The 14,713-nt window shown below is 41.6% G+C and overlaps 1 protein-coding gene across 1 annotated transcript in view; it reads right to left on the reverse strand.

Annotated features, from left to right (window-relative positions):
* LOC115474893 (gamma-aminobutyric acid receptor subunit gamma-4) overlaps nt 1–14,713 on the reverse strand; it is a 339,336-nt gene that overhangs the window by 84,874 nt on the left and 239,749 nt on the right. The window lies entirely within an intron of this gene.

Here is a 14,713-nt window from a genome sequence, read left to right on the forward strand (position 1 = left end):
ATGCAATGAGAGCCTATTCTGTAATAGCATCTGATCACCCCTAGATTCTGTTATAGAATACTAGTATTAACCGACATCAATGCACCTGACATGTAGGTGCCCACAATTACACCAGCCATAGACCTGGTATAACTGTGGGTACCTCAATGCAGCTTGGATGCACGTAACAATGCAATCTGTAAGTTGTATGTGAAATGTCAGCCCCACCCATGTCCCTCCCAAATTCTGCCCATGTGATCTCCTCCCTTGCATTTACAAACTATCCCCCTGAATTCCATATAGAGCAACTTAAGTTGTGTGTGCAAATCCAGTCATATTCTGGATTAGCGTACATAACTTAATTAGTTAACAAGCCACTCAATGCCGATAATTGCCACTTAACAAGCAATTATTGACAATAATTGGCATTAATTAGAATTTACACGCAAAACTATCTAAGATTATTCTATAATGTGATGTCTGTGAATACTAAGTTGCATAGTTGAAAAGGGGCATAGCCATGGGTGTGTTGTGGGTGTTTGTAAAATCTATGCGCGTTGTTATAGAATACACCCGGTCCACGCATAATTTAAGTATCGGCATTTAAACCAACCTTTACTTGGCATAACTGCCCGCAACTAAATTTAGTTGCACAAAAGGGGCGCTCAGCGCATTCTATAAACCAATCAGAAAGTTAAGCTTATTCTTTAAAGTACGCCTAAATTTAGGTGTCCTTTATAGAATACGCCTAGGCATATTTTGTCCTGGCACTGATTTTTTTAGGTGTGATATATAGAATCTAGTCCTATGCCTCTAATGCATGCTCTTACAAGACGGTGATTAAGTATTTTGTTGCCACATACACATATACAGTGGGGGAAATAAGTATTTGATCCCTTGCTGATTTTGTAAGTTTGCCCACTGACAAAGACATGAGCAGCCCATAATTGAAGGGTAGGTTATTGGTAACAGTGAGAGATAGCACATCACAAATTAAATCCGGAAAATCACATTGTGGAAAGTATATGAATTTATTTGCATTCTGCAGAGGGAAATAAGTATTTAATCCCTCTGGCAAACAAGACCTAATACTTGGTGGCAAAACCCTTGTTGGCAAGCACAGCGGTCAGACGTCTTCTGTAGTTGATGATGAGGTTTGCACACATGTCAGGAGGAATTTTGGTCCACTCCTCTTTGCAGATCATCTCTAAATCATTAAGAGTTCTGGGCTGTCGCTTGGCAACTCGCATCTTCAGCTCCCTCCGTAAGTTTTCAATGGGATTAAGGTCTGGTGACTGGCTAGGCCACTCCATGACCCTAATGTGCTTCTTCCTGAGCCACTCCTTTGTTGCCTTGGCTGTATGTTTTGGGTCATTGTCGTGCTGGAAGACCCAGCCACGACCCATTTTTAAGGCCCTGGCGGAGGGAAGGAGGTTGTCACTCAGAATTGTACGGTACATGGCCCCATCCATTCTCCCATTGATGCGGTGAAGTAGTCCTGTGCCCTTAGCAGAGAAACACCCCCAAAACATAACATTTCCACCTCCATGCTTGACAGTGGGGACGGTGTTCTTTGGGTCATAGGCAGCATTTCTCTTCCTCCAAACACGGCGAGTTGAGTTCATGCCAAAGAGCTCAATTTTTGTCTCATCTGACCACAGCACCTTCTCCCAATCACTCTCGGCATCATCCAGGTGTTCACTGGCAAACTTCAGACGGGCCGTCACATGTGCCTTCCGGAGCAGGGGCACCTTGCGGGCACTGCAGGATTGCAATCCGTTATGTCGTAATGTGTTACCAATGGTTTTCGTGGTGACAGTGGTCCCAGCTGCCTTGAGATCATTGACAAGTTCCCCCCTTGTAGTTGTAGGCTGATTTCTAACCTTCCTCATGATCAAGGATACCCCACGAGGTGAGATTTTGCGTGGAGACCCAGATCTTTGTCGATTGACAGTCATTTTGTACTTCTTCCATTTTCTTACTATGGCACCAACAGTTGTCTCCTTCTCGCCCAGCGTCTTACTGATGGTTTTGTAGCCCATTCCAGCCTTGTGCAGGTGTATGATCTTGTCCCTGACATCCTTAGACAGCTCCTTGCTCTTGGCCATTTTGTAGAGGTTAGAGTCTGACTGATTCACTGAGTCTGTGGACAGGTGTCTTTCATACAGGTGACCATTGCCGACAGCTGTCTGTCATGCAGGTAACGAGTTGATTTGGAGCATCTACCTGGTCTGTAGGGGCCAGATCTCTTACTGGTTGGTGGGGGATCAAATACTTATTTCCCTCTGCAGAATGCAAATAAATTCATATACTTTCCACAATGTGATTTTCCGGATTTAATTTGTGATGTGCTATCTCTCATTGTTACCAATAACCTACCCTTCAATTATGGGCTGCTCATGTCTTTGTCAGTGGGCAAACTTACAAAATCAGCAAGGGATCAAATACTTATTTCCCCCACTGTAAGTGTACACTTATCCCAAAAGTGACAGTATTATGTACTCTTACACACTCGAGTGGAATTTAAATGTGGGCACCCTGTTATAGAATTGCCCTGTCCAGTGCATATAATGGGGGGGGGGGGGGGGGGGAATCGAGTTTTGAATGTTTTTTTTTTTTCCACAAGTAAGCATCTGATTACCTGCAAAAATCATAAGAACATAAGAATAGCCATATTGGTTCAGAGCAATGGCCCATCTAGCCCAGTATCCTGTTTCCAACAGTAGCCAAGCCAGGTCACAAATACCTGGCAGAAATCTAAATAGTCGCAACATTCCATGTTACCAATCCCAGGGCAAGCAGTGGCTTCCCTATGATTCCATAGCAGACTATGGACTTTTCCTTCAGGAACTTGTCCAAACCTTTTTAAAACCCAGATACACTAACTGCTGTTTCTACATCTTCCAGCACAGAGTTCCAGAGCTTAACTATTCATTGAATGAAAAAAAATTCCTCCTATTTGTTTTTAAAAGTATTTCCATGTAATTTCATTGAGTGTCCCCTAGTCTCTGTACTTTTTTGAAAGACTGAAAAATGAATTCACTTCTACTCGTTCTACGCCACTCAGGATTTTGCAGACCTCGATCATATTTCCCTTCAGCTATCTCTTTTCCAGGCCTTTCTTCATATGGGAGTATTTCCATCACCTTTATCATTTTGGTCATTCTTCTTTGTACCTTTTCTAATGCCGTTATTTCTTTTTAAAAATACAATGACCCCAGAACTGAATGCAATTCTCTAGATGAGGTAGCACCATGTAGCAATACAGTGGCATTATAGTATTCTCAATCTTATTTACCATTCCTTTCCTAATAATTCCTAGCATCCTGTTTGCTTTTTTGGCCGCTGCCATGCACTGGGTAGAATATTTCAGCATATTATCTCCAATGACACCTAGATCTTTTTCTTGGGTGTTGACCCTCAAGGTGTACCCTAGCATCATGTAACTTTGATTTGGATTGTTCTTCCCAACACAAGATCACAGGGTAGGGGGGCTGGAGATCTGGTGGATCTTCAGCCCCTCCCAACATGCCCCCCCCCCCTTGTACCTTAGTGGTGGAGGAGGGAGTAGTACACTCTCTCCTTTTTCAGCACCACCTTGAAAATAGCGATGCTTAGCCGTGCCCTGTGCATCTAGGCCACCAGGGACTTGTAGTTGCAGTGGGGTCTGGGAATCCCACCGACTTCCAGCCCCTGTGTTTGACAGGTCTGGGCTTTTGACAGCCTGAACTGATCAAACAAGTGTGGGAGAATTGTGCCTATGCACATGCTCAGGCACAATCCTCCCCAGTGCGAAAAAGGTGCCGGTACTCAAATGCCAGGTCACCCTTCAGGGGTGGGGTGATCACTGAGAGACCCACCCCACAATAGCTAGGCCCCCTGCAACCAGTCACAGAATCTATAACAAGGCAGAATTGGTGTGTAGAGCCTGAGATTTTTCATTAAAAGTTGGGGTCCATGGGTCAATTTTAGCAGACAATGGAAAAGGTGCCGGTACTCAGTACCCCCAAGTACCCCCTCAAAAAAAGCACTGATCCTCCCACACTTTTACCCTATGATCAGAGATAATAGCATGCTTAAATTTGTATGCTATTATCTTTGATGATAGGGGTGGCAAAGCCCCACGTTGTTCTGGCGCTATTTTTAGAGCTCTGTTTGGAACAGTGCAGGGATTTTGATCATGTGAGGCAAGACTTCTAGTGAGGCAAGACTTCCCTTGACTGAAATCATGCTGACTCTTCTCATTTAACCATGTTTATCTGTGAGTTCCATAATTTTATTCTTTATGAAAGTATCCACTATTTTACCTAGCAAGCTTACTGGTCTATAATTTCCCAGATCATCCCTGGAACCCTTTTAAAAAAATGGTTTCACATTGGCCACCCTGCAGTCTTCAGGTACTATGGATGATTTTAATGATAGGTTACAGATTACTAACTGCAGATCAGCAAGTTTATGTTTAAGTTCTTTCAGTACCCTTGGGAGTATGCCCAAATGGAGATCAAGTCATAAAAACAGAGAAAAATGAAGGCAGATAGAAACCATATGGGCTACCCAGACTGATCATCAATGCCACCTGCTTTCCCTATAACCCCCTTATAGATCCTCAGTACGTTTCCTAAACTCTCTTGAATTCAGATGTTTTCATCTTCACCACTTTCACTGGGAGGCTGTTCCATGAAATCACCACCTTCTGTGAAGAAGTATTTCCTCAGGTTACTTCTGAGTCTATCCCCTTTCATCTTTATCCTATGCCTTCTCATTTTAGAGCTCCCTTTCAATTGAAAGTGACTCACCTCTTGTGCATTTATGCTGCATAGGTATTTAAATGTCTATCATATCTCCCCTCTCTCGCCTTTCTTCCAAAGTATACGCATTGAGATCTGTCCCAATATGATTTATGCCAAAGACTACTGACCATTTTAGAAGCCACTCTCTGGACTGACTCCATCCTGTTTATATCTTTTTAAAGACACAGTCTCCAGAATTGTACACAATACTCTAAATGAGGTCTCATCAGAGTCTTATATAGGGGCATCATCATCTCCTTTTTTCCTACTGGCCATTCCTCTCCCTATGCACCCAAGCATTCTTCTAGCTTTCACCATTGACTTTTCTACCTGTTTGGCCACCAAGTCCCACTCCTCTTTCAGGAACAAAAATTCTTCACCCCCTAAACCGCACCGTTCCCGCGGGTTTTTGCAGCCTAATGCGTGATCCTGCATTTTCAGCATTAACTCTTAGCTGCCAACTTCCAGACCAATCCTCTAGCTTTACCAAATCCTTCTTCATGTTATCCACACCATCAGGGGATCTATCCTATTGCAGATTTTGGTATCATCCACAAAGAGCCAAGCCTTAGCAGACAGCCCTTCAGCAATATCACTTACAAAAATGTTAAAAAGAATCAACCCAAAAACTGAACCTTCTGGAACACCTCAAATGAGCATCATTTACTACTACCCTTTAACACCTTCCACTCAATCATATCCTAACCCAGTCAGTCACTTTATGCCCAATACCAAGGGCAGTCAGTTTATTTATTAGTTATCTATGAGGAACTGTGTCAAAGGCCTTTCTAAAATGTAAATACACCACATCAAGCGTTCTCCCTCAATCCAACTATCTTGTCGCCCAGTCAAAGAAATTAGTTAGGTTTGTCTGACAAGACCTACCTCTTTTGAAACCATGTTGCCTCAAGTCCTATAATTCACTGGATTCCAAAAACTTTACTATTCTCTGTTTATAAGTGTTTCCATTCATTTACTTATCACAGAAGTCAGACTTACCAGTCTGTAGTTCCCAAACTGTTCCTTCCTTTTGCTTTTGTAGAGAGGGGATCACATTTGCTCTTCTGCAGTCCTCCGGGATCACTCCTGACTCTAGAGAAGCATTGACAAGGTCAGCCAGCGGAGCCATTAGAACTTTCCTAAGTTCCTTCAGTTCCCTTGGATATATGCCTTCCGGACCCATTGCCTTGTCCAGCTTTAGTTTAGCCAGCTCCTCACAAACCCAGTCCTCTGAAAATCATTCAGAGACTACTACCCCTCCATTCCTACTTGTGTTTGTCTTCTATGGTCCTACTCCCAGCCCTTCAGCTGTGAACACAGAGCAGAAAAATTTGTTAAGCAATTCCTCCTTTTCTTTTTAGCTTCTATATATTCCTCCCCTTCACCTTTGAGTCTCACAATGCCACTTTTGAGCTTCCTCCTGTCACTAACATATATAAAAAAAGTCTTGGAGGTCCCCCCCCCCCCCCCATTTTACCATATTGGCTATTTTTTCTTCCATTTTCATCTTTGCTTTCTTGACTACTCTACCAGCTTCTCTTAGCTTTTCCAGATATTGTCGCATGTCTTCCTCTTTGTGTGATCTCTTGTAGTTTATAAAGGCTAACCTCCTTTTCCTTACCTTTTCAGCCACTACTTTTGAGAACCAAAGTGGCTTCCTTTACCTCATACTTTTATTTACTTTCCTTACTTAAAGGTTTGTTGTCCTTATAATATCTCCTTTCAGTTTTGCACACTGCTTTCCAACTTCTTCCAGATGTTCCCATCCAAACAATTCCTTAAGGTTACCCCCCATCTGAATAAAGTTATGGTTTTTTTAAAGTCTAGAACCTTCACTTTTTGAATGAACTCTCTCCACACCTATTTTATTATTAAACCACATCGACTAGTGCCAAATGATCACCTACTATATCAGAAACACTCTCCCAATTAGTAAGCACGGAGCTCAGTATGACCCCATCCCATGTGGGTTCCATTACCAACTGCTGGAATAATTTCCTCTCTAGAGAATCCAGGATCTCCCTGCTTCTAAAATACTTCCACAATAACATCTAGTGTATTATAATCATCTATAAGCAGTACTTCCCCTTTCACAACTATATTTTGAAAGTCTTCAATAAAATCTCTGTCCACTTCTTCTGTCTTTGAAGGAAGCCTGTATATCACACTAATGTAAATACATTTGCCGTACCCTCTTTCTAGACTGACCCACAGTGCCTCTTCCTTAACCTGTAGGTCCTACAATTATGTGGCTTTAATATTATCTTTAACATATTATGCCACTCTCCCTCCTTTTCTTTCTACCCTGTCTTTTCTAAACACATTATGGCCTGGTATAACTATATCCCAGTCATAGTTCTCTGTTAACCATGATTCTGTGATGGCCATTAAATCCAAATCAGCTTCTTCCAACACAACCTCAACATCTAAAACCTTATTTCCCATACCTCGGATATTAATATATACTGCTTTCCAGACATTGCCCCTTTCCCATTTGTGTAGAGATATTTAACGCTTCACTTAGATGCGTGTGTCTGCGTGTGATATATTCATATAAGGGTGACTTACTTGCTCTCACACCTCTAACCATATGAGCAATAACATAGCCTTCACTAGCAAAGACTAGAAACTAACTAACCCTAAGCCATAAAGGAAAATCCCCTTCTCTCATCCTTGCAGTCCATAAATTCAGCGTTCAGATAGGGGGAATGAATTGGGTCCTTTTTCAGGGCTCAAGCAGGATTCCCTGCAAGCCCTCTGACAGTTAAAGTCCCACATGTACTTGCTCTGGAAAGCAGCTGGATACTCAGTCTATTGAAAGCTATAAATCAGCTTCTGAATCCTTCCTTTTGCTGAACTCAGCACAGAGAGATACAGTCTACAGGTGTTCAGGCAAGTCAGTCTCTCTCCTCCGAGGGATGCACACACCATCAAATCTTCTTCTTTTTTTCTTAATTTAATTATTTAAATTTTCCAATATATCACCACTTAAAGTGAATTTGCAATCGGCATTATTTAACATTAGGAAACAAAAATGATAAGTATATACTGTATCTTTATAGCCCATTTGTCCACAATTTGAAGAAATTTGATTCCAAGATTAAGGAAATTAAAAAAAGAAAAAAAAAATACAAAAATTAATAATCAATAGATGCTTCCTCTGGTTCAGACCCCAGCCTGCTAAATTAGGGAAGGTTTACTATATTCACATCAACTCTTGCATCAATAAACTCTTTCAACTGTTTTGGATCTACAAACTGAAAATGTTTACCCTCAAGCATCACATTACAAAAACAAGGAAATCACAAAACAAAATTTGCTCCCAATGCCCACCACCCTGGGGCGAAGTTCCAAAAAGGCCCTTCGTCTCATCTGTGTAGGCCGTGAGAGATCTGGAAAGATACGGACCTTTGAGCCCAAAAACAGATTTTCTAAGTGTCTCAACGAAAGCCGTAGTACGGCATTCCTATCAGGCTCCAACGCAAAAGCGGCAAGCAGAGTTAACCTCTGAGTAACTATTTCTAATGAGCTTTCTAGGAATGAGGTAAGATTCATTCCCTCCCCTATTACGGGGGGGTTTCCCACCACCGCTCCAGTACTCCCGATGTAATAAGCCCGTGTAATGGGAGGGAGTGAGTCCTTGTCCATTCCCAGGATGTCCACCAAATATTTTTTGACCATCTCCAAAGGAGAAATTAATGGTGATTTGGGAAAATTAAGAAACCTAAGGTTAAGTCTTTTAGTCTGATTTTCAAGGTATTCAAGTCGTTTATGTAGGAAATTATTGTCTTTAACCAAAGCTGTTTCTATAGATCCCATTTCTTGAATTTTGATATCCACACGTTCCAATTTCTGGGTTTGCTGTGCAGTCACTTGTGCTTGAAGCAGGGCAGCCTCAGAAAGAACTTCAATATCAGAAGAATTCTGCTTTAAAGTAGTTTGCATAGAGGTTTGGATATTGTAAACCATGTCCCATAGTGACTCCAGCGTCACAATTGCTGGTCTAATCATTCCACTAGCCACAGGAGGAGATTGAGATAGACTATCAGCCCGAGCTAACTTGGAAACAATAGCTTGAGGCAATACCTTTGAAGCCTGTTGTAGTAATGTTTCCCGAAGTTGAGAATCTAACTCCGTTGCTGCAGTCACACCCTCAGACAGGACCAGCTGAGCCACTTCGGCGTCTGTCTTTGTTTGAACAGCCAGCAACTCTCCTCCAGGCTGGGGAGGTGCAATTTGCTCCACAGGGCTCAAGGAAGCCCCGTTTCCACTCTCAATCGACTCCGAAGGGCCGAGAACTGCAGTGGGGGTCGAAGTTCCCTGAGGACCCGGTTGCTGCCTGGGAAATTGCAGGGTTGTTTGTTTCAACGTCGAGGAGGTCACAGGAACCGAGGGAAATTCCTTTACCTTCCCCCTCCGCTTCCCCATGGTTAACGAGGCTACAGAGGCACCGAGAGAAACTCACAAACACAGCAGCCTCCAGGAGCAAACACAGGTGTGTCTATTCACAGCGCCATCTTGGAATCCTTCACCATCAAATCTTCCACTCCTCTCTGTTCCTAATCCAACTCCTCTCTCTCTCAGTCCAGCATTGGCACTGCCCTCCAGGTCCCCAGGTGACAATCAGGGACCAATCAGGAACCATATACCTCTGTCCAGCAGGTTACATACAATCATCACAATGAGGGGCCTTGGGCTTCCAGAAAGACCACCTTATCAGTAGTAGTCTCGCCACAGAAGTAAGCAACAAGCACTACCTCATTCATATCTTGCAATGCATAACACTCCTACATACTTTCACATAAGGTTCTGAAGGCCGTTTGTGACTTAAAAGCTCTTTCCTCTGTAGTTTCCCAGGAGATAAAGTGGAGAACAAATTCAGGTAAACACCAGGTCCTTGATGAAGAGAGCAAGCACAGCTGTGCCAGTAAGAAACGCAGAATCCATGCTGTTTCAGAAAAGATGGTTCATGGCCTAACCAGGCCTCAGGCCTAACAAAGGTGACAAGGAAAATATCCCTAAACTCCTGAAGCAGGCGCTGTTGCACCTAAACACAGGTTCGTGTCCAGTCTGTTTACGTCTTGATGCATGTAGAATCCTGATACAATTGGAACCATTAATAAAGTTATCGCTTCATCTACTTTTGAGTGAGCCCTATTTGTTAGAAGGTCATTTGTCCATCCCTACTTTTTATGTCACTTTTTGATATTTAGGTTGCCTGCCCTCCTTGGCTCTGTATTAGTTCCCACCTACTAACACAAAAATCAATTATCAAGTGAATTAGCTTGCATGAACTGCAAATTCATAGAGGTAACTGTGAGGTGCTTATGCATTAGCAGTTAATGCGTGCCAATTTGCACATTAAGGGGCCCTTTTACTAAGCCACCCTAGTAAATGGACTGAGCACAGCATTATGCAGGCCCTATACGGTGTGTTAATCCCATTTCTAGAGCAGCCATTTTTCTATTTATTACATTTCTGGCCATTAAAAAAATTAACCCGGGAGCACTTGCCACATCCTATTTAGGAGGCACTAAGGGCACCTCCATTATGGATGCACTAAACAGTTACTGTGGCGGTAATATCAGCATTTTATCTAATTAGTGCATCCATGCTCATTCTCCACCCTTGACAAGCCTACTCCCCCCCCCAAAAAAAAAAAAACTACTGCATACTTAATACACACAGATGACAAAACTAATGCAGAATGCTTTAGTGTATCTGCGTTAGGCCATTTTTGCCGCATTGGGTATTTGTTAGCATCTAACGCAGCTTAGTAAAAGTGCCCCTAAGTGCTTAGCACACTTTAATAAAAGACCCCCTATGTCAGCGCTTTCTCTTTGAAAATTGCAACAATGTAAATTACCTGCAGACATCTGCACCTGTGCTATCCTTTAGTATTTCTTTCTTTCAAATATGTCTGCAAAATAGCATATTTCTCCTCTGCAGTTTGTTGGTATACCAGCCTGAAGTGCTGCAGTGTGTTATTATTCTTTCGGGACTGTTTCTTTGAAAGTAATGAGATGGAACTTTTCACCAAGTTTGTATAGAGCTGTTTTCTTTTTTGCTTCATTTCCAGAGGCAGAGGATAGAACAAGAAGGGGGGGAAAAGTATGTGAGTGGCCATCTGCCAGGACTTTCTCTGACTGAGAAAGAAAATCAAGTATTCATTTTCCCTTCTTTAGAAAGGCAGGTCACTGAGAATTATCTTGTCCTGCAAGAGTAAATTCATTTGGAGCAAAGGGCTTATACAGACAAATGGCTCTTTTATGGGTGCCAGAATTCAAAGCCAGCCCTGCACTAAAGTATTAGTAATCTGTGTTGATGTCCTCTTCTGTTTCTGCATGTGGTTCTTATGTTAGTCCATAAGGTTGCATAGTGCTCCTGAGCAGAAGAAAATCTCAGAGATTTTAACCTAGATGCAAATTCCGTCTAGATGCAAGCTCAGTGTAAAGGAAAAATCTTCATGAACTTAGGGAAGCTCAGTTTAGGAAAAAGACAAGTAATAAATCCTAAATCAAAATCCAAAAAGCCCTACCCCAGGTCAATGGTCAGTGAAATTCTGCTGGAAGAGCCAACAAACACTTAATATGGACATCTCCATCCTGACTGATAAAAAGTGGAAACAAGAAAACCGGATATAGTGGTAAAACACAAAAACACCAGAACATTGGTTATAGAGGTATCAGTCCCAAGGGACTCAGTGAGTCACATGGAGAGAGGGAAGATCCTCAATTACCAAGAGATGCAATCTGAGACCAAGAAAATGTGAAAAAGAGATACAGAAATCATTCTGGGTGCCATAGGCTTGATCAAAAAGAACTTTCAAGTGTACCTGGACAAGTTGCCTATACATGTTACATCTTATGAACTCCAGAAAGAAACTCTCTTTGGCACAATTAAAGTACTATGGCGAGCATTAGCAGTACATTACTTGAAAATAAAAGGCCATCCTTATGGGTGGACATTGCTCCAACCCCAGAGTAGCACTCCTCAAAGCTGAGAGATCTGAGAAACAAACTGTGAAGTAGTTATGATATAATAAGAATGACAGAAGAGTTTATCTAATTTAGGAGCCCTTTTACCTAAATGAGGTCAAGATCGGCCTTAGCACATGGTTATGTGGGTAATTTCCGTGTGCTAAGGCCATTTTTTCCCACATGGGTAAAATGGCCAAATTTCTGATTTTTTTTCTATTAATGTCAACGAGCTAATTTCCCCATTAATACATGGCCATTAGAACTTGAGCACTTAGTGCCACCTATTTTGTAGGCAGTAAGGGCTTACATGCTGATTAGAGCATGGCAGTGTAGTTGCGCTAACCGGTTAGCACATAGCACACTTACACTCTGCCCCCAGACCCACCCCAGCACTAAAACTAAAATCTATTTTTAGTGTTTGGGTAGCATGCACCGATGCCAACATTACCACGGGATGCCTAAGTGCACCCCATGGTAAGGCATTTTAAGTGGCATTAATTATGCGTTAGTGCTTACTTTAGCTTAGTAAAACAAAAGGCCCAAGTACACAAGCTACTGATACAATGACTTAGAGGAACAAGGTAACCAATGTAAATATTTATCTACTTTCTAACTTCAACTAAAGTGATATTCTTTCAGGAACAACAATTCAACATGTGTTATTTTTTAATTTCAACTTGAGTTAAGAGACGTTCCCCTAATTAACATAAGCTTTTGTAGAATGTTAATTCCTACTGCCAAGACTAAGGATTCCTTTGCAAGTCACACACCAGATAGTAAAAAAGGCCATGCTATTTCAAATATGATATACTGATCTTTCTATAACTTGGGACTGAATAACAATGTAAATTGAAGTACATAAGTACATAAGTATTGCCATACTGGAAAGACCAAAGGTCCATCAAGCCCAGAATCCTGTTTCCAACAGTGGCCAATCCAGGTCACAAATACCTGGCAAGATCCCAAAAAAACTACAAAACATTTTATACTGCTTATCCCAGAAATAGTTGATTTTCCCCAAGTCCATTTAATAATGGTCTATGGACTTTTCCTTTAGGAAGCCGTCCAAACCTTTTTAAAACTCTGTTAAGCTAATCGCCTTTACCACATTCTCTGGCAACAAATTCCAGAGTTTAATTACACGTTGAGTGAAGAAATATTTTCTCCAATTCGTTTTAAATTTACTACATTGTAGCTTCATCACATGCCCTCCCCAGTCCTAGTATTTTTGGAAAGCATAAACAGACGCTTCAGATCTACCCATTCAACTCCACTTATTATTTTATAGACCTCTATCATATCTCCCCCTCAGCCGCCTTTTCTCCAAGCTGAAGAGCCGTAGCCACTTTAGCCTTTCCTCATAGGGAAGTCGTCCCTTCCCCTTTATCATTTTTGTCACCCCTCTCTGCACCTTTTCTAATTCCACTATATCTTTTTTGAGATGTGGCGACCAGAATTGAACACAATATTCAAGGTGCGGTCACACCATGGAGCGATACAAACGCATTATAACATCCTCATTTTTTATTTCCATTCCTTTCCTAATAATACCTAACATTTTATTTGCTTTCTTAGCTGCAGTAGCACACTGAGCAGAAGGTTTCAACGCATCATCAACGACAACACCTAGATCCCTTTCTTGGTCCGTGACTCCTAACATGGAACCTTGCATGACATAGCTATAATGAAAACTATGCACAAAGCTTACTTTACTTCACAAATTTCCTTTCTGGGAGTATGGAGCATAAATGGAAATGAGAGGGAGACAGAAAGAAATTGTATGCATGTGTACTTGATAGAGGTGAAATGAGACTTGCCTTTTTATTGACTTGCCCTACTAAATTAATGCACATGCTGAATTTGCGTACCTGTCAAAACAGTATTTATTAATGAGAAATCATTTCTCAGAGGAAATGTACCCTGGAGGAGCTCAGAAGCTTTTTTCAATCTCACCAAAAATGAGTAACACTTTAAGCCCTTAGAATTAAGACTGTAATAAAATCCCCACTTTTAAAGGGGAATCTTGAAACAGCTCATGTACAGTGTAGATAGTGGCTATTTATACAGGAAGTGGAGGAGTCGTCCTAATGGTTAGTGCAGTGGGCTGAGAAGTTGAGGAATTGGGTTCAGTTCCTACAGCAGCTTCTTGAGGAGCTAAGCAAGTCACTTAGGAGGAGATTCTATATATGGTGCCTAAAAAAATCAGCGCTGAAATCAGTGCCGACTAAGCGTATTCTATAATTGGCGCCTAGATTTAGCCACGGATTATAGAATAAACTTAGCTGACATCTCAGCACCTAAAACTATACGCATCCATTTACACCAATGAAAACATGGCACTGGGCCATATTCTATAACTAAACGTGGAAATTTTGGAATGCTCATAAAACGTCCATTTCCCCACCCATAACCACAGCCTTTTTTACCTGTGTGCATTAGAAGTTCAGCACACTTAATTACAGAATACACTTAGGGCCCTGTTTACTAAGACACGCTAGAGGCGCATTAGTGCTTTTAGCATGCTCTAACCATTAGCGTGCGCTGTGTAGACTTCCACAATATCCTATGGGTGCCTACACAGTTAGCACACGCTAATTTTCTGCACACGCTAAAAATGCTAGCGCACCTTAGTAAACAGGGCCCTTAGTGAGTTGTGCGTGTAAATTCTAATCAGTGCCAATTAGTGCTTATTATTGCTTGTTAGGAGCTGTTATCAATGCAGATTAACTTGTTAAGCCAATTAAGTTATGTGCGTTGTTGTAGCATTGATGCTGATCTCTAGGCATGCTATATAGAATTTGGGGGTCAACCATCTATTGCCCCAGGCACATAAAAGTACCGGCATATATATAATACATGTAAACTGCTTTGAGTATACCACAGAAAGGCAGTATATCAAATCCCCATTCTTTTACGTTTACAAAGTCAAGAAAATGGGGCATTTACATTTCAAAACAGAATGTA

This window comes from Microcaecilia unicolor, chromosome 7, assembly GCF_901765095.1.
Source record: "Microcaecilia unicolor chromosome 7, aMicUni1.1, whole genome shotgun sequence".
In the NCBI taxonomy this organism is placed as follows: domain Eukaryota; kingdom Metazoa; phylum Chordata; class Amphibia; order Gymnophiona; family Siphonopidae; genus Microcaecilia; species Microcaecilia unicolor.